The sequence below is a fragment of the Balaenoptera borealis genome (assembly GCF_965194805.1).
Source record: "Balaenoptera borealis genome assembly, chromosome: 11".
In the NCBI taxonomy this organism is placed as follows: domain Eukaryota; kingdom Metazoa; phylum Chordata; class Mammalia; order Artiodactyla; family Balaenopteridae; genus Balaenoptera; species Balaenoptera borealis.
Window position 1 is genome coordinate 79,325,715 of NC_138868.1, and position 18,697 is coordinate 79,344,411.

Sequence of the window (18,697 nt, forward strand, 5' to 3'; positions counted from 1 at the left end):
TTTGCCTACTCTGCTAAGAAAGTCTATTCCAAACTGTAAGAGTAGATCTTAGCCTGATACTGAAAACAACTTTTCCAATGTTTGCTCTGTGACCATTGTCTTTTTCCTTCCCTTCTTTCTACTTTCTAACAGTGGCAACTTCCTATTGGTGTTTTGAATTAAACAAGACCACCATCAGCGCCACATAAAAATGATGTATTTCATATGGTTTTACTTAAAGATAATTCATATTACAACATTTCTGGTGAGCAATTGGCTATATAAACCAAAATTTTCTAAAAAGTATTTTTTTTTGGAACAAGCAAATCCATTTCTTGGAATTCATGCTGAGGGAAATCAACATGAATGTATCTTCAAATGTTTAGCAACATGGATATTCGTCAGAGCAGTGTTTATTTTTAAAACACTGAAAAACCTAAATGTCTAATAACATAATCTTTTTAAATTTGTGGTACATTAATATAAGCCACTTAAATATTGTAGAAGAATTTTTAATTGTCTTAGAAAGATAATCAAGATATAGTGTTACATTTTTTTAAAAAGTCCAAACAGTATGTTCTAAATTATTATTTTGTAAAAATGAGTATGTGAATATGTGAAAGACCATAATTGAACATCTGTATACTAATCTATAATCTCACTAACTAAACACTAATAATCATTTAATTCTTTTTACTTGTCCAGATTTTTTACAATAATTTGTATGTTTTGTAATAAGAAAAACAAAATTTAAATAATTTTAATATTTCAAAATAATTATGAAGATAATTTTTTATTCCATAAAATATAACTAAGACATTTGAGGACTTTATAAAAGTTAATTTTATTTTCACATATAAATTGTTTGGGCAAGGTAAAGGATGGTAAGATCTCACTCAGTCCACAAACCACAAGAAAAAAATTATCTGAGTTCATCAATGGAAATATCCAACAAGACAATTTAACTCTTTTTCACAACCAAAAATATGTTTTTCCAGTTTCTGTGGTAAATACATACTGATCAATCTTTAAATAGAATTACATCATTTTATTGAAAGAAACTCTTCAGCTATTAGGGTGCTACTATATACAATACTTTTTTACTAAAAATATACGAACAAAAGATGTGTGGGATTTTGTTTGTTTTTATTTTGTGTCCAGTAGCTAATGCTTCTGCTCATGAAAAGTTCAATATTCCAATACTCACTCATTAAAGGATATAAATTTAATTTCTTTAGTTACTGTGTCCTAAAATGTTCAGCACCAAGGTATGGCCAGCAATTGTTTACAATGTGGAAACTACAACCTGCTCAAGAACACAGAGGGATTTCTGAATGGTGGAATTTTTTTCCTTCATGCTAAAGCACCAGTGGCTAACCTGCTACATTAAGCAGTACACATGCCAGCTTCTGACAGAGCTTAAAATGCTAATGGTGGATTCTTCTTCATTTAAAGACTGCCTCAGAGCTGGATCCTACCACCTGAGTTCTAGTTCCATATTTTCCGCTAAGTGCTATGTGTTTGTGATTTGATTACTCAAACAATTCTAGATTCTCAAATACTTCAGCTATATATGTCCACATACATAGCCGTTTGAAAAAGATGATTCAAAAAGAAATCTGTAAAAGATAATATCTAAACCATAAGATTGTTTCTGGCTCTAGCATTTTTACTCTAGGCACTCCTTACTCAACAAACATTCTTCTCTTTGACAAGTTTCAAAGACATGAAACAATTGTACAAACAATTCACATTATTCTAGTGGCCCATTTTTATTTTTTATTTTATTTTATTTTCCTAGGGTGAATGTGTTTATTTTTCATTTTTTAAATTCTATTGGAGTATAGTTGATTTACAATATTGTGTTAGTTTCAGGTGTACAACAAAGTGAATCAGTTATACATGTACATATATCCATTCTCTTTTTAGATACTTTTCCCATATAGGCCATTACAGAGTATTGAGTAGAGTTCCCTGTGCTATACAGTAGTTTCTTATTAGTTACTTATTTTATGTATAGTAGTGTGTATATGTCAGTCCCAGTCTCACAATTTATCCCTCCCCTACCCCCTTATCCCCTGGTAACCATAAGTTTGTTTTCTACATCTGTGACTCTATTTCTCTTTTGTAAGTAAGTTCATTTGTACCCCCTTTTTTTTAGATTCCACATATAAGCAATATGATATTTTGTCTCTCTGTGTCTGACTTACTTCACTCAGAATGACAAACACTAGGTCAATCCATGTTGCTGCAAATGGCATTCTTTTGTTTTTTTTTTATTGCTGAGTAATATTCCATTGTATATATGTACCACATCTTCTTTATCCATTCCTCTTTTGATGGACGTTTAGGTTGCTTCCATGTTTTGGCTATTGTAAATAGTGCTGCAATGAACATTGGGGTGCATGTATCTTTTTGAATTATGGTTTTCTCTGGGTATATGCCCAGGAGTTGGATTGCTGGGTCATATGGTAGTTCTATTTTAAGTTTTTTAAGGAACCTCCATACTGTTCTACATAGTGGCTGTATCAATTTATATCCCCACCAATAGAGCAGGAGGGTTCCCTTTTCTCCATGTCCTCTACAGCATTTATTGTTTGTAGATTTTTTGATGATGGCCATTCTGATCGGTGTGAGGTGATACTTCATTGTAGTTTTGATTTGCATTTCTCTAATAATTAGTGATGTTGAGCATCTTTTCATGTGCTTTTTGGTCATCTGTACATCTTCTTTGGAGAAATGTCTATTTAGATCTTCCCTCCATTTTTTGATTGGGTTATTTGTTTTATTGGTATTGATTTGCATGAGCTGTTTGTATATTTTGGAGATGAATCCCTTGTAAGTTGCTTCGTTTGGAAATATTTTCTCCCATTCTGAGGGTTGTCTTTTCGTCTTGTTTATGGCTTCCTTTGCTGTGCAAAAGCTTTGAAGTTTAATTAGATCCCATTTGTTTATTTTTGTTTTTATTTTCATTACTCTAGGAGGTGGGTCAAAAAAGCTCTTGCTGCGATTTATGTCAAATTGTGTTCTGTTTATGTTTCTCTCTAAGAGTTTTATAGTGTTCAGCCTTACATTTAGGTCTTTAATCCATTTTAGCTTATTTTTGTATATGGTGTTAGGGAGTGTTCTAATTTCATTCTTTTACATGTAGCTATCCAGTTTTCCCCGCACCACTTATTCAAGAGACTGTCTTTTCTCCATAGTATATTCTTGCCTCCTTTGTCATAAATTAGATGATCAGAGGTGCCTCAGTTTAACTCTGGGCTTTCTATCCTGTTCCATTGATCTATATTTCTGGTTTTGTGCCTGTATATACTGTCTTGATGACTGTAGCTTTGCAGTATAGTCTGAAGCCAGGGAGCCTGATAACTCCAGCTCTATTTTTCTTTCTCAGGATTGCTTTGGCTATTCGGGGTCTTTTGTGTTTCCCTACAAATTATAAAATTTTTAGTTCTGATTCTGTGAAAAATGCAACTGGTAATTAGATAGGGATTGAACTGAATCTGTAGATTGCTTTGGGTAGTATAGTCATTTTCACAACATTAATTCTTCCAATCTAAGAACATGGTATACCTCTCCATCTCTTTGTATCATCTTTGACTTCTTTCATCAGTGTCTTATAGTTTTCTGAGTACAGGTCTTTTACGTCCTTTGGTAGGTTTATTCCTAGGTATTTTATTCTTTTTGTTGCAATGGTGAATGGGATTCTTTCCTTAATTTCTCTTTCTGATCTTTTGTTGTTAGTGTATAGCAAGAGATTTCTATGCATTAATTTTGTATCCTACAACCTTACCAAATTCATTGATTAGTTCTAGTAGTTTTCTGGTGGCATCTTTAGGATTTTCTATGAATATGATCATCTAATCTACAAAGAGTGACAGTTTTACTTTTCTTTTGCAACTTACATTCTTTTATTTCTTTTTCTTCTCTGATTGCCGCGGCTAAAACTTCCAAAACTATATTGAATAATAGTGGTGAGACTGAGCACCCTTGTCTTGTTCCTGATCTTAGAGGAAATGTTTTCGGTTTTTCACCATTGAGAATGATGTTGGCTGTGAGTTTGTAATACATGGCTTTTATTATGTTGAGGTAGGTTCCCTCTATACCCACTTTCTGGAGAGTTTTTATCATAAATGGGTGTTGAATTTTGTCAAAAGCTTTCTCTGCATCTATTGAGAGGATCATATCATTTTTATTCTTTGATTTGTTAGTATGGTGTATCACATTGATTGATTTCTGTATATTGAAGAATCTTTGCATCCCTGGGATAAATCCCATTTGATCATGGTGTATGATCTTTTTAATGTGTTGTTTGATTCTGTTTGCTAGTATTTTGTTGAGGATTTTTGCGTCTACATTCATCAGTGATATTGGCCTGTGTGGTTTTTGTATCAGGGCGATGGTGGCCTTGTAGAATGAGTTTGGGAATGTTCCTTCCTCTACAATTTTTTGGAAGAGTTTGAGAAGAGTAGGTGTTAGCTCTTCTCTAAATGTTTGATAGAATTCATCTGTGAAGCCATCTGGACCTGGACTTTTGTTTGCTGGAAGATTTTTAATCACTGTTTCAATTTCAGTACTTGTGATTGGTCTGTTCATATTTTCTATTTCTTCCTGCTTCAGTATTGGAAGGTTGTACCTTTCAAAGAATTTTTCCATTTCTTCCAGGTTGTCCATTTTATTGGCATAGAGTTGCTTGTAGTAGTCTTTTATGATCCTTTGTATTTCTGTGGTGTCAGTTGTAACTTCTCCTTTTTCAATTCTTATTTTATTGATTTGAGTCCTCTCCCTTTTTTTCTTGATGACTCTGGCTAAAGGTTTATCTGTTTTGTTTATCTTCTCAAAGAACCAGCTTTTAGTTTAACTGATCTTTGCTATTGATGTCTTCATTTCTATTTCATTTATTCCTGATCTCATCTTTATGATTTCTTTCCTTCTACTAACTTTGGGTTTCATTTGTTCTTCTTTCTCTAATTGAGTTAGATGTAAGGTTACGTTGTTTATTTGAGATTTTTCTTGTTTCTTGAGGTAAGATTGTACTGCTATAAACTTCCCTCTTAGAACTGCTTTTGCTGAATCCCATAGGTTTTGGATTATCACATTGTCATTGTCATTTTTCTCTAGGTATATTCTTATTTCCTCTTTTATTTCTTCAGCAATCCACTGGTTATTTAGTAAGATATTGTTTAGTCTCCATGTGTTTGTGTTTTTTACACTTTTTTTCCTATAACTGATTTCTACTCCCATAGCATTGTGGTCAGAAAAGATGCTTGATATGATTTCAATTTTCTTAAATTTACCAAAGCTTGATTTATGATCCAAGATGGAGAATGTTCCTTGTGTTCTTGAGATGAAAGTGTATTCTGCTGCTTTTGGATGGAGTGTCCTATAAATATCGATTAAGTCTATCTGGTCGGATGTGTCATTTAAAACTTGTGTTTCCTTATTAATTTTCTGCCTGGATGATCTGTCCATTGATGTAAGTGGGGTGTTAAAGCCCCCCACTATTATTGTGTTACTGTTGATTTCCCTTTTTATGGCTATTAACATTTGCCTTATATGTTGAGGTGCAACTATGTTGGGTGCATATATATTTACAATTGTTATGTCTTCTTCTTGGATTGATCCCTTGACCGTTATGTAGTGTCCTTCCTTGTCACTTGTTAACAGTCTTTATTTTAAAGTCTATTTTGTCTGATGTAAGTATTGCTACTCCAGCTTTCTTTTGATCCATTTGCATGGAATATCTTTTTCCATCCCCTCACTTTCAGTCTGTGTGTGTCCCTAGCTCTGAGGTGGGTCTCTTGTAGACAGCATATATACGGGTCTTGTTTTTGTATCCATTCAGCCAGTCTTTGTCTTTTGTTTGGAGCATTTAATCCACTTACATGTAAGGTAATTATCAATATGTATGTTCCTATTGCCATTTTCTTAATTGTTTTGGGTTTGTTTTTGTAGGTCTCTTTACTTCCCTTCCTCTTTTGTTCTCTTCTCTTGTGTTTCTTGCCTAGAGAAGTTCCTTTAGCAAGTGTTGTAAAGCTGGTTTGGTGGTGCTGAATTCTCTTGTCTGTAAAGCTTTGTAAATTGTCTGTAAAGCTTTTGATTTTTCTGTTGAATCTGAATGAGAGCTTTGCTGGGTAGAGTATTCTTGGTTGTAGGTTTTCTCTTTCATCATTTTAAATATATACTGCCACTCCCTTTTGGCCTGCAGAATTTCTGCTGAAAAATCAGCTGATAACCTTATGGGGATTTTATTTGTTGCCTTTTCCTTGTTGCTTTTAATATTTTTTCTTTGTATTTAATTTTGTTAGTTTGATTAATATGTGTCTTGGCATGTACCTCTTTGGGTTTATCCTGTATGGGACTCTGTGCTTCGTGGACTTGGGTGACTTTTCCATGTTAGGGAAGTTTTTGACTATGATCTCTTCAAATATTTTCTCAGGCCTTTTCTCTTTTTCTTCTTCTTCTGGGACCCCTATAATTCAAGTGTTGCTGTGTTTCATGTCGTCCCAGAGGTCTCTGAGACTGTCCTCATTTCTTTTCATTTTTTTTTCTTTATTCTGTTCCATGGCAGAGATTTCCACCATTCTGTCTTCCAGGTCATTTATCCGTTCTTCTGCCTTAGTTATTCTGCTAATGATTTCTTCTAATGTGTTTTTCATTTCAGTTACTGTCTTGTTCATCTCTGTTTGTTTGTTTTTTAGTTCTTCTAGTTCTTTGTTAAATTTTTCTTGTATCTTCTTGATCCGTGCCTCCATTCTCTTTCCAAGATCTTGGATCATCTTTACTATCATTACCCTGAATTCTTTTTCAGATAGATTGCTTATCTCCTCTATATTTAGTTGTTCTTGTAGGTTTTTATCTTGCTCCTTCCTCTGCAACATATTTCTTTGTAGTCTCATTTTGTCAAACCTACTGTGTTTGTGGTCTCCTTTCCACAGGCTGCTGGATCGCACTTTCTCTTGCTTCTGGTGTCTGACCCCTGGTGGGTGAGGTTGGTCCAGAGGTTTGTGCTCCTATCCTCTTGATAGGGTTGCTGTGGTGATCAGAGCCTACCCTAGATATTGAGCAGTGCCTCCCCTTTGCTCTGTGGTTGTCACTGTCCTGTCAGAGATGGAGTCTGCTCTCTAGTTGGAGCACTCCCATTGGGAGAGGAGCCACTGAGTTTTTCTCCTTTGGAGCTGTTCACCTGTGAATGTGCTCTATTGTGTCTCCTTCTGCTCATTGTGTGGGCTCATGAAGTGTACTGTTGTTGGCACTGCTCAGTCCCACCTTAACTGTGGGTATGCCAGCAATTGCCCCTGGTGACTCTCAGGCGTTGTTTTCACCCAGCGACTGATGCAGGTCCACTGCGGTTAGGTCCCAATACTGCAGTATTCTTGCACCTAGACCCACTGTGGGAGCTATTGAGGCATCTCAAACTCTGATCTGGCCCTACCCTCACTTGCACATGCCCGCAGAGCCCACAGCTGCTAATGTCAGACACACTCCAGCTGCATTAGCACTTTTTGTCCTTTTGAATGCTTTGCAAGTGCTGAATTTAGGGATCTGTCAGTGAAGGTGTAACTTCATAGTTCTCACAGCCACGAGGAGAGATTTCAGTTCTTCTTCCTTAGTCACATAGCCCCTGGGGCTCAGCTGTGGTTTCAGGTCCTCCTCTGGGTGAATTTCCTAGTGGGGGGAGTTATCCACACCCTCCTGGGACAGCAGTGTGGGTCCCGGCACCCACTGGCATATTTCCCAGTAGTGGAAGCTTTCTGCACCATCCTGGGAGAGTGGGGTGTTCTGGCACCCACTGACGGATTTTCCAGTTGTGGAAGCTTTCCATGCCTTCCCGAGACAGCATGGGCAGGCCCTGAGGCCCACTGGCAGAATTCCCAGTGGCTGGATCTGCCTGCACCCCTCCGGGTGAGCGGTGGTGGGTCCTGCGGCCCTGGACCATTTTTAAAAATATAAACTGGAAACAATTATAAAGCTGTTTATAAACACTCACTATTGGAAATGGAATTTTCTTTTTGTTCTCAAGTAAGCAATGAAAGACAACTTCCTATTGAGGAATCAAAAACCCAGTGAATTGTTACAGAAATGCCTACCAACATAAATGACATCTATTTTTAATTAAACTTTTCATCTATTTTTAAACTAAAGTTCATTAGTGACTTGTTTTAAATATTTGATTATAGATTGTATTTTATTTTGATTTGCATGTAATTAAATGTAATCTGCACTTTTGAACACCCATATGCGTTTATATCCTTGATTTGATTTTTTTTTTTTAAAAAGGACACTACTTCTGGAACTTTCTGGGTCCTTGTTTAGCTATTACCTTGAGTGGTTGGTATAAGTACCAAGCAAATATTTGTGAAACTCTTTTAAGTTTTCACAATCCATTCACATAATTTATTATTGTGAGCATCAAATGAGATGTTATACAAAATATAATTATTCTTGTTTTTTAAGTAGAGAAATGGAGAAAGAAACCAATATTATAGCTTAGACCAATAATATCCAGTCACTGAACTTTAATTTTTTAAACAAAATTCTAATTTAAATCTCCGAATGACTAGAATAGATAATTATTTTCTAGATGAGAAAACAAAAACTCAAGAATTTTTAAAAGTTATACAAGGCTGAATAATAAATAAGTGTGGGTTTGGGGAAATAATCTGTTAAATATGTAAAAACATCTACAGTTGATGACTCTTCACTTATTGAAGCATTTCTCAATTTCAAGTTAAAAGGTATTATAACTTCCCCTTTTCGATATTTGGAAGTTTTCCCCTTACTATCCTGAAAATAAACATCTTTAAGTTAATTCAAGTAATTCAAGTACACTTCTGTGCCTTGCAAACTAAGGAGTCTTAAATCACTTATTGAAATAGTGATTTACTCAGTGTGAAAAATTACAATATGCAAAGCATATTTGCATATATATTAATAAAATAAGATTCTCTAAAAGTTAATTTTGCTAAGCAGATTGATTTTTCCCTCACTTTTCATGTCCTTAACTCATTTCCCCATCCATCCACCCATCCTTCCTTCCTTCCTTATTATAGGCAGTGACGATATCAAGGGCTGAGATAACAATGACACTCCCTGCCTCCTGGAGGCTCACACTCCAGAGGAGAAGACTCTGAGAAAAGTAACATAATTTGAAAAAATGATATTATAGAATGTGAACAAACAGCTTAGGGCCTAAAAGAGAAAAAAGAAACTAGAAACATTTACTGATATTTCTAACATACCTTTGCCAGTCATTTGTCATTTTAGAATTTGACATTTGAAGTAATGTCTAAAATTCCTCACAAAAGCACCGATATTCCCATTGTGAATTTTAGTTAGACAAAGCAATGACTTTTCATGTTTTCCATAAGTGGACTTTATATAATGTAAATGTTTTATATGGAACCAGAAAAAGAAATAGAATTGATATTTTAAAATAACATACTTGCACAAAATTTACCCAGAGAGGAAACCTCTAGTGATGCAATTTTTCACAAACTGTGATAGGAGTAGGATACAAGAATGTAAGGTTTGCCACAAAGAATTTTTAAAATTACACTATCATTATTTGTTTGGATAAGGAACATCATAGAGAAAAAAAGACATGTGTGGCCATTACTATTTCCAATCTTATATTCTTGTAGTGTTTGAGAGCTGGAAAGAGCCTTAATGACACCATCCCTCTGGCCTGCAGAATTTCTGCTGAAAAATGCTCTGTGCTCTTTCTGCTCACATAGGGCCAGTGGAGGTCCTCCTCCACTGGAGAAAGAGCACAGAGTTCCATCTGAGACACAGTAAGCTGCAGTGCTAGAGGGGGAGGTATCAGCACATTTTTGGAAAGGAATTTTAGAAAGAGCACAGATCTAGGTAATGTTTGATGGCTAGAACAAGTGTGATTCCTATGAGAGAAAACTGAATGCCAAGAAGACTCTATGTATCTGTTATTATACTGCCTACATTAATGTAAGCAGTGTTAAGTTCCTTGTGAAATCTGCCCATGCTCTTCAAGTCACCTGTAAGTCTACTTTCCCCACTAGATCTTCCCCATTAATGAGCAGCTCAAGTATCAGTACCAACAAAGAGCTTCTCCAGCCACCCTTACTCGCACTGATTTTGTCTTTAATAGCCAAGGTTGTGTTATGTTGAAGACACAGCTGCCTGTGTTCAAATCCAGATCTGCCACTTATGAGTTACATGAGCTTAGGCAAGTACTCAATCTGCCTTTACGAGGGAACTCTTCATATATGCACAGTTTAATTAATCAGTACTCTTCACATTGCTTCATTATGTTAGCTTTGTCCGTTTAACTAAATGATAGATTTTGTGTCTGACAGAATTCTTGAGTAGATGATGAATATTGTTAAATGCTATTGAAAATCCATATGTAAATTAATATTTGAGGTTTGGAAGGTGTTCCTATACAATAACATCTCTAGTTTTAAGGGCTTGAATTTGATTTCCAAGATTTCTTCTAGCTCCATAAGCCTTTTAATTTAGTGACAAGAAACCAAGGCCCAGAGGGGTTAAGTGATAAGATCAAAAACAAACAGCTAGTTATTTACGGGATCAATTGATTCTTGACTTTTAATCTTGTATTCTTTCTCTAATATCATATTAGTAAAGAAAGGTAAGAGTTATTTGAATGGTTTAAGTACAGGTCTGCCTGTATGTTAATGAATTGCTTCTTAAAAGTCTTTCAAGTACTATTTTCCAAAATCAAAACTGCATCAGATATTCTTAGAAGTCAAAGCGGGAGATCTATGAATAAAGTCTGGCTATCTGTAAGGTGGCTAAAATTTTAAAATACATACACTGTAAATATGTGAGAGATATATATATATATCGATATATATATAGATACATATATATACACATCTCTGGGAGAATAGAGTCCAGAACTTTAATACACAGAGTGATCCACAATCCTTAAAAAAAGGTAAGAACCATTGATATAAATCATCTATTAAGTCCCTTTAATTCTAAAACTCTATGACTCTATCATTAAATCTGTTAATTATAAGCTGCTAGATTTTTGTGGTCAAATATTTCATAATTAGCATGAATTGGAATGTAATACATACTATTTTAAACTTCAGAAAAAGAATGAGATAAACTTCTATTTTTAAGAGAACACTAAAATAAATATTTTCATCCTTTCTGGCTTAGGGTCACTGCATTTTGGAACTCAGAGAATGAATGAACTTTATATTACAATGGAGGGCAATGCAGCACAAACTATAAAAGTGCTTAAATCCAGGAAGGCCACATCATCTCTTCAGCAGAGCAACACACTGCTTTCCAACCATGGACATACCAAGCTGTGAATAATTATTTATAGAAACATTCTTCCTCCAGTTTGTACTAGATCGGTCTTATTTTAAAAAACAAAAATATAATCAATTAGAACCAAAACTGAATAAATTTAATATAGTAATAAGACACAAATCAAGAGGTACCTTTATCTTCTTTGGGCAAATTGTTTAACCTTGTCCAGGTCTCAATTTCCTCTGTTATAAAAATAAGGAGGTGAGGAATCAAATCTCCTCCATTTTTTCTTCATCTGCTAAAACTTTACTCATCCCTTAGATATGGCTTCCCTCAAATTGTTTGTACCTAGTTAACAGAAGATAGAAGGAAAATGGAGAAGCATGAATAAGAGGGCTTTCTAATTCTTCCTGGGTCAGCCTTTCAGAATGCAGTATATTATTCACAGTGCTAAAAATTCTCAAATCACAAAAACTATTTTTCCTGTATTCAAAAAAGGGAAGTTTAAAAATGCCTTCCAAAAAGAAATGATTTCAAGAGTCACAGCTGTTTAGAAAAAAATAGCAACACGAGGCATTTAGGTATAGATACAGTAAAATTATTCATTTTGTTTCTGTCACATCAGAATTTGAAGAAATTTTTATATTCACTATAGGAGGTAAAAGGATGAGGCACACTGCTCCCCAGTGATCAAGTAAATTAAGAACTGAGAGGGAAGGTAGTAAAGGAAACCTTTTGTATGTGAATGTTTACATTTTTTCTATTTTGTATATCATTTAAAATTGTTCAAAGAGGAAAAAGAAAACCAACATATGATAACTTAGATGTTGAAGATTAATATTTAAATTTTTAACCAAATCTATGTTATTTATAGCAGGGGTCAGCAAACTATAGTTAGTGGACCAGCAACTATTTTTGTAAATAAAGTTTTTGGGGGAATATGCAGAGTGATATCTGCTTCATGGCAACATAATATGTCTTTCCTATTTGTGCCCCATTTTTAACAACTAAATTTTGGCATCCATCCATGAACAAAAGTACCTCTGTGGGAGTCGTGGGATCCAGCACCATATGCCAAGGGACCCAGGAGGAGTCTCTTCCACTTATGAATTGGCAGACAGATCTCTCTACAGGTGATGAAACCAGCAAGATCTGACAAATGGGCCCAGTCCCTTTCAGGCTTGGTTGGAGAAAACCTAGAGAGTGCTACTTTGGGCAGACACCCATGGATGAGAGAGCCTTTATAGAAAAGTCCAGCCTTCCCAAATAGAGATTCCAACACTCCACTGGAGCAAAAAAAAAGTGGGGGGTGAACCCAAGTTTGGACATATTGGAGAAGGTAAGAGGAACTTTGCAAGCACCACTCCTCTCCCAAGGCAGCACAGCATGGGGACTTCTCTATCAGAGGAGAGAGCAGCTACTCCAGTTGTGTGGGGCACTGCTAGAGAAACACATTTCTCTCCTGCAGCACCCAGAGTACTGCGTTGAGCCTCCCTGATGGGGATGGAGGGGGAGGTCAGGAAAGAGGCAGATAAGAATATCAAGGGGCATTAAAGGAATGCCGTTTCTGCTGTCTGCTTTCAAGATTCCAGCAAGAAGCCTAACCAAGAGCTGCTGGGAGAACACTTTAAGATTCCCCTACCTCCCATCCCCAATCCCCTGAGTAATATGCCTATATTTCCCCCAACTCTGGGGCTGGATCCTGTACACATACCTGAGTTTGGTGGCCAAGCTCTGCTAGACAGAGTACCCTCAGAAAACTAGGCCAAGGTATCAGCAAGGGAGAAACCACAAACATGAGCTATAGCACCACATTTTGAAAAACAACAGAGATTTCCTGCAGCTGGCCTGGTGAGCTGTAAGAACCAGATAAGACATAAGACCTCTGCCACAAGAGTGAACAAGAAGTATGGAGCAGGTGTATCCATACAAGGTTGGAGAAAGCCCCAGATAAAAGCAGGCCAAAAAAAGTATCTCCCGGGCTTCCCTGGTGGCGCAGTGGTTGAGAATCTGCCTGCTAATGCACGGGACATGGGTTCGAGCCCTGGTCTGGGAAGATCCCACATGCCGCGGAGCGACTGGGCCTGTGAGCCACAATTGCTGAGCCTGCGCATCTGGAGCCTGTGCTCAGCAGCCAGAGAGGCCGCGATAGTGAGAGGCCCGTGCACCGTGATGAAGAGTGGCCCCCACTTGCCGCAACCAGAGAAAGCCCTCGCACAGAAACGAAGACCCAACACAGCCATAAATAAATAAATAAATAAATAAATATTTAAAAAAAAAAAGTATCTCCCACCTGAGGATAATTGGTAAAGATTTGAGGAGGTGACTGATACATCTAGTGCAAAAACAGCAATGCAAAACTCCAGGGAACATGAAGAATGAAGAAAACGTTATCACCAAAAGCAATGATAGTCCTCTAGTAACTGAACTCAAAGACACAAAATTTTGCAATGTAACTGATAAAAAAATATCAAAACAGCTGTCTTGAGGAAACTCAACAAACTACAAGAAAACAGAAAGCCATTCAACAAAATCAGGAAAACAATACATGAACAAAATCAGAAATCAACAGAGATAGGAATCATAAAAAGGAACTAAATAGGAATTCTAGAGCTGAAGAATTCAATGAATGAAATGAAGAATGCAATATAGACCATCTACAGCAGAATAGACCAAACAGAAGATAGAATCAGTGATATATAGGATAGGAACTTTGAAATACCAAGTCAGAGGAGAACAATTAAAAAAGAAAGATACTCCATGCAAGTGAAAACCAAAAGAAAGTGGAGGTAGCTATACTTATATCTGATAAAGTAAACATTAATCCAAAAAAAATAACAAGAGACAAAGACGGTCATTATATAATGATAAAGGGGGTCAATTCATTAAGAAGATGAAACAATTGTAAATATATACACACTCTACATCAGAGCACCCAAATGTATTAAACAAATACTAACAGATCTGAAGGAAGAAAGAGACAATACAATAATAGAGGATTCAATACCCCACTTTTAGCAATGGATAGATATCCAGACAGAACGTAAATCAAGGAAACATTGAACCTGAATCATATATTTCACCAAGCTGACCAAGCAGATGCCTATAGAAAATTCCATCCAACAGTAGCAGAATACACATTCTTCTCAAGTACACATGGATCTATCTCCAGGATAGATCATATTATAGGCCAGAAGCAAGTCTCAGCAGATTTTTAAAGATTTAAAGTATACCAAATATCATGAAACTAGAAATCAACAGCAAGAGGAAAGCTAGAAATTTTACAAACATGTGGAAACTAAAAAGCACACTCCTGAACAAGTAATGGATCAGGGAAGAAATAAAAAAGGGAAATTAAAAAAAAACAACAACACTCAAAACAAATGAAAATGGAAACACAACACACCAAAATTTGTGGGAAGTTGTAAAAGCAGCTCTTTGAGGGAAGTTTATAGTGAAAAATGCATATATTAAGAAAATAGAAAGATCTTAAATAAACAACCTAACTTATACCTCAAGGAACTAGAAAAAGAAGAAGAAACTAAGCCCTAAGTAAGAAGAAGGAGGGAAATAACAAAGATAGGGAAGAAATTAATAAAATAGGGACCAGAAAAAATAATAGGAAAGGTCAAAAAAATTAACAGCTATTTTTTTGAAAAGATAAAATTGACAAACCTTTAGCTAGATGAATGAAGAGAAAAGAGAAAAGACTCAAGTAAATAAAGTTTTTAAATGAATGAGTCATCACAACTGATATTACAGAAATATAGAGGATCATAACAGACAACTATAATCAATTATATGCCAAAAAATTGGATAATCTAGAAGAAATTTTAAAATTTCTAGGAGGAGACCCTCAAGATGGCAGAGGAGTAAGATGTGGAGATAACCTACTCCCCACAGATACATCAAAAATACATGCACATGTTGAATGACTCCTACAGAGCACAATCTGAATGCTGGCAGAAAACCTCAGAATTCCAAAAAGGCAAGAAAACCTCCAGGAAACTGGGTAGGGCAAAAGAAAAAATTTTTTAAAAGGAGAGAAAAAGGAATCGGGACCAGACCTGTGCCTCTGGGAGACAGCTGTGAAAGAGGAAAAGTTTCTGCACACTAGGAAGACCCCTCACAGGCAGGGATGAGGGGGGAGGGCTTTGGAGCCTCAAAGAAGAAACAGGGCAAAGCAGAGAGAATCCCACACAGATGATTGGTGCTGACCAGCAATCCCCAGCCTGAGATGCTAGTCTGCCCACTGGGGCAGGTGGGGGCTGGATGCTGAGGCTTGGGATTTGGAGGTCAGACCCCAGGGAGAAGACTGGGGTTGGCTGCATTAAGACAGCCTGAGGGGGCTAGTATGCCACAGCTGAGGGAGTCCAGGAAGTAGCCTTGGCCAGCCAGAGAGGCAAGGGACCGCTCTTGCAGGGTGTGCAAGGAGAGGGGTGGGCCCATCATAGGAGCTTCTAGCTCTGTGTGTTCACAGAAAGCAGATCACCACCTATGCGAGCTCCAGAGGTGGACACAAGCCGCCACTGTTATCTCAGAACCCAGAGGTGGGTGATGGCTGCCACCGCTGCAACCAACGGTCCTGTGTGCAAGTGCAGGTCACTGCCCACACCTTCCTGGGAGCCTGCACAGCCTACCATTGTTAAGTGTCCCACAATCTGGGGAAATTCCCCAGAAGAATGCACAGTGCCCCTCAGACTGTAGCAACTTCCTGCCGGCCTCTGCTGCTACAGGCACTCCCCCCACATCCCAATTGTGGCTGCCATATCCCTCCCTCTCCCCAGCCTGAGTGAGCAAGTGAGACCTAATCAGCCACTGCTTTCACCCCCTCTTGCCTGGCCTGGAAACAGATGGCTGAGTGTGGCCGACAGGCAGGAGCAGGGCCAAAACTAAAGCTGAACTCCAGGAGCGGTGCAACCAAAGAAGATGGAGGGAAGTGTCTCCATGCAGCCACAGGAGCAGTGGATTAAACCCCTGTAATCGGCTTGGTAAACCCTGCACCTGTGAAATATATGAATAGACAATGAGTGTTCCCACAATCCAAGCTGTGGACTTTGGGGACAACTGTGGAATTTGGAGGCAAGTACACGCAAGAGTAAGGGCAGATCACAGTCTGAGCTGGCCCCACAGTGCCCACAGCAGGTCCAGAGACCTACCTAGAAGTATTGGAGGACTCCCTGGGTAGGCAGGGGATATCAGTGGCCCACTGTGGGGGCAAGGACACTAACAGCTGAGGCCACAGGAAAATATTACTATCATTAATATTACATATATTTTTCTTTTTTTGCCATTTTCTTCTATTGTTATTTTTTCATTATTCTTTTAATTTTTATTTCTTTATTTACTTTTGATTTTCTTTTATTTTTAATATATTTTTAATCTTATTTTTTCCGATTTCTACTGTACTTTTTCATTATATTGTGTTTTTTCCCTGCTTTGATTTTTTTCCTTTATTTTGCTTTGTTTTTATCTTTTTTAACTGTATTTTATATTTTTCTATTTTTACTCTACCTTTCTGTTGTTTTGTGTTTTTTCCTTTTGTTTTCTTCTTTCTTTTGTTCTTTTCTTTTTTCTTTTTTTTTTTCTGTGTTTGTTTTATGCTTTCTTTGTCTTTTTCTAGCTTGCTTTCTGCTTTTGATTTGTTTTTTTTGTTTGTTTTTGTTACTTTAGTTTTTAGTGTTGTTTTCGTTTTTGGTTTCATTTATTTGTTTGGTTGCTCTCTTCTTTTTTGTTTTCTCTTGTCTGTGTGTGTGTGTGTGTGTTTCTATGTGTGTTTTTGTTTGTCTAGTTTTGCTTTTACCATTTGTCTTAGAGTATTGTTGTCTGTTCATTTTCTTTTCTTTTTTTTTTTTTCTTTTCTTCCATGCCATGCAGCTTGAGGGGTCTTGGTGCTCTGGGCAGGGGTCAGGCCTAAGCCTCTGAGGTGGGAGATCTGAGTCCAGAATGTTGGACCACCAGAGAACTCCAGGGAATATTAATCGGTGAGAGTTCTCCCAGAGGTCTCCATCTCAACACTAAGACCCAGCTACACCCAACAGCCAGCAAGCCCCAGTGCTGGATGCCTCATGCCAAAAACTAGGAAGACAAGAACACAAGGCTACTCATTAGCAGACAGGTTGCCTAAAGTCATACTAAGCTCACAGACACCCCAAAACACACCACCAGACACTACCCTGCCCATCAGAAGGACAAGATCCAGCTCCACCCACAAGAATGTAGGCACCAGTTCCCCCCACTAGGAAACTTACACAAGCCACTGGACTAACTTCACCCACTGGGGACAGACACCAGAAGCAAGAGGAACAAAGACACTGGAGCCTGAGGAAAGGAGACCTGAAACACACTAAGTTAAATAAAATGAGAAGACAGAGAAATATTTTGCAGACAAAGGAGCAAGATAAAAACCCAGAAGACCAAATAAATGAAGGGGAAATAGGCAGTCTACCTGAAAAACAATTAAGAGTAATGATAGTAAAGATGATCCAAACTCTCAGAAATAGAATGGATAAAATACAAGAAACGTTTAACAAGGGCCTAGAAGCACTAAAAAACAAACAGTGATGAACAACACAATAACTGAAACTGAAAATACTCTAGAAGGAATCAATAGCAGAAGAACTGAAGCAGAATAGGTAAGTGAGCTGGAAGGTAGAATGGTGGAAATAACTACCAAGGAGCAGAGTAAAGAAAAAAAAATAAAACTAATTCAGGACTGTCTCAGAGACCTCTGGGAAATAATTAAACAAACCAGCATTCAAATTATAGGGGTCCCAGAAGAAAAAGACGAGAGAAAGGGTCTGAGAAAATATTTGAAGAGATTATAGTCAAAAACTTCTCTAACATGGAAAAGGAAATGGTCAATCAAGTTCAGGAAGCGCAGAGAGTCCCATACAGAATAAACCAAGGAGAAACACGCTGAGAAACATTAATCAAACTATCACAAATTAAATACAAAGAAAAAATTTTAAAAGCAGCAAGGGAAAAGCAACAAATAACATACAGAGAATCACCATAAGATTATCAGCTGGTTTTTCAGCAGAAACTCTGCAGGCCAGAAGGGAGTGGCAGGATATAAGTAAAGTGATGAAAGGGAAAAACCTACAACCAAGATTACTCTACCCAGCAAGGCTCTCATTCAGATTTGACAGAGGAATCAAAAGCCTTACAGACAAACAACAGCTAAGAGAATTCAGCACCACCAAACCAGCTCTACAACCAATGACAAAGGAACTTCTCTGAGTGGGAAACACAGGAGAAGAAAAAAAACCTACAAAAACAAAGCCAAAACAATTAAGAAAATGGTAATAGGAACATACATATTGAAAATTACCTTACATGTGAATGGATTAGAAGTCCCAGCCAAAACATACAGACTAGCTGAATGGATACAAAAAAAAGACCCATATATATGCTGTCTACAAGAGACCCACTTCAGACCTAGGGACACATA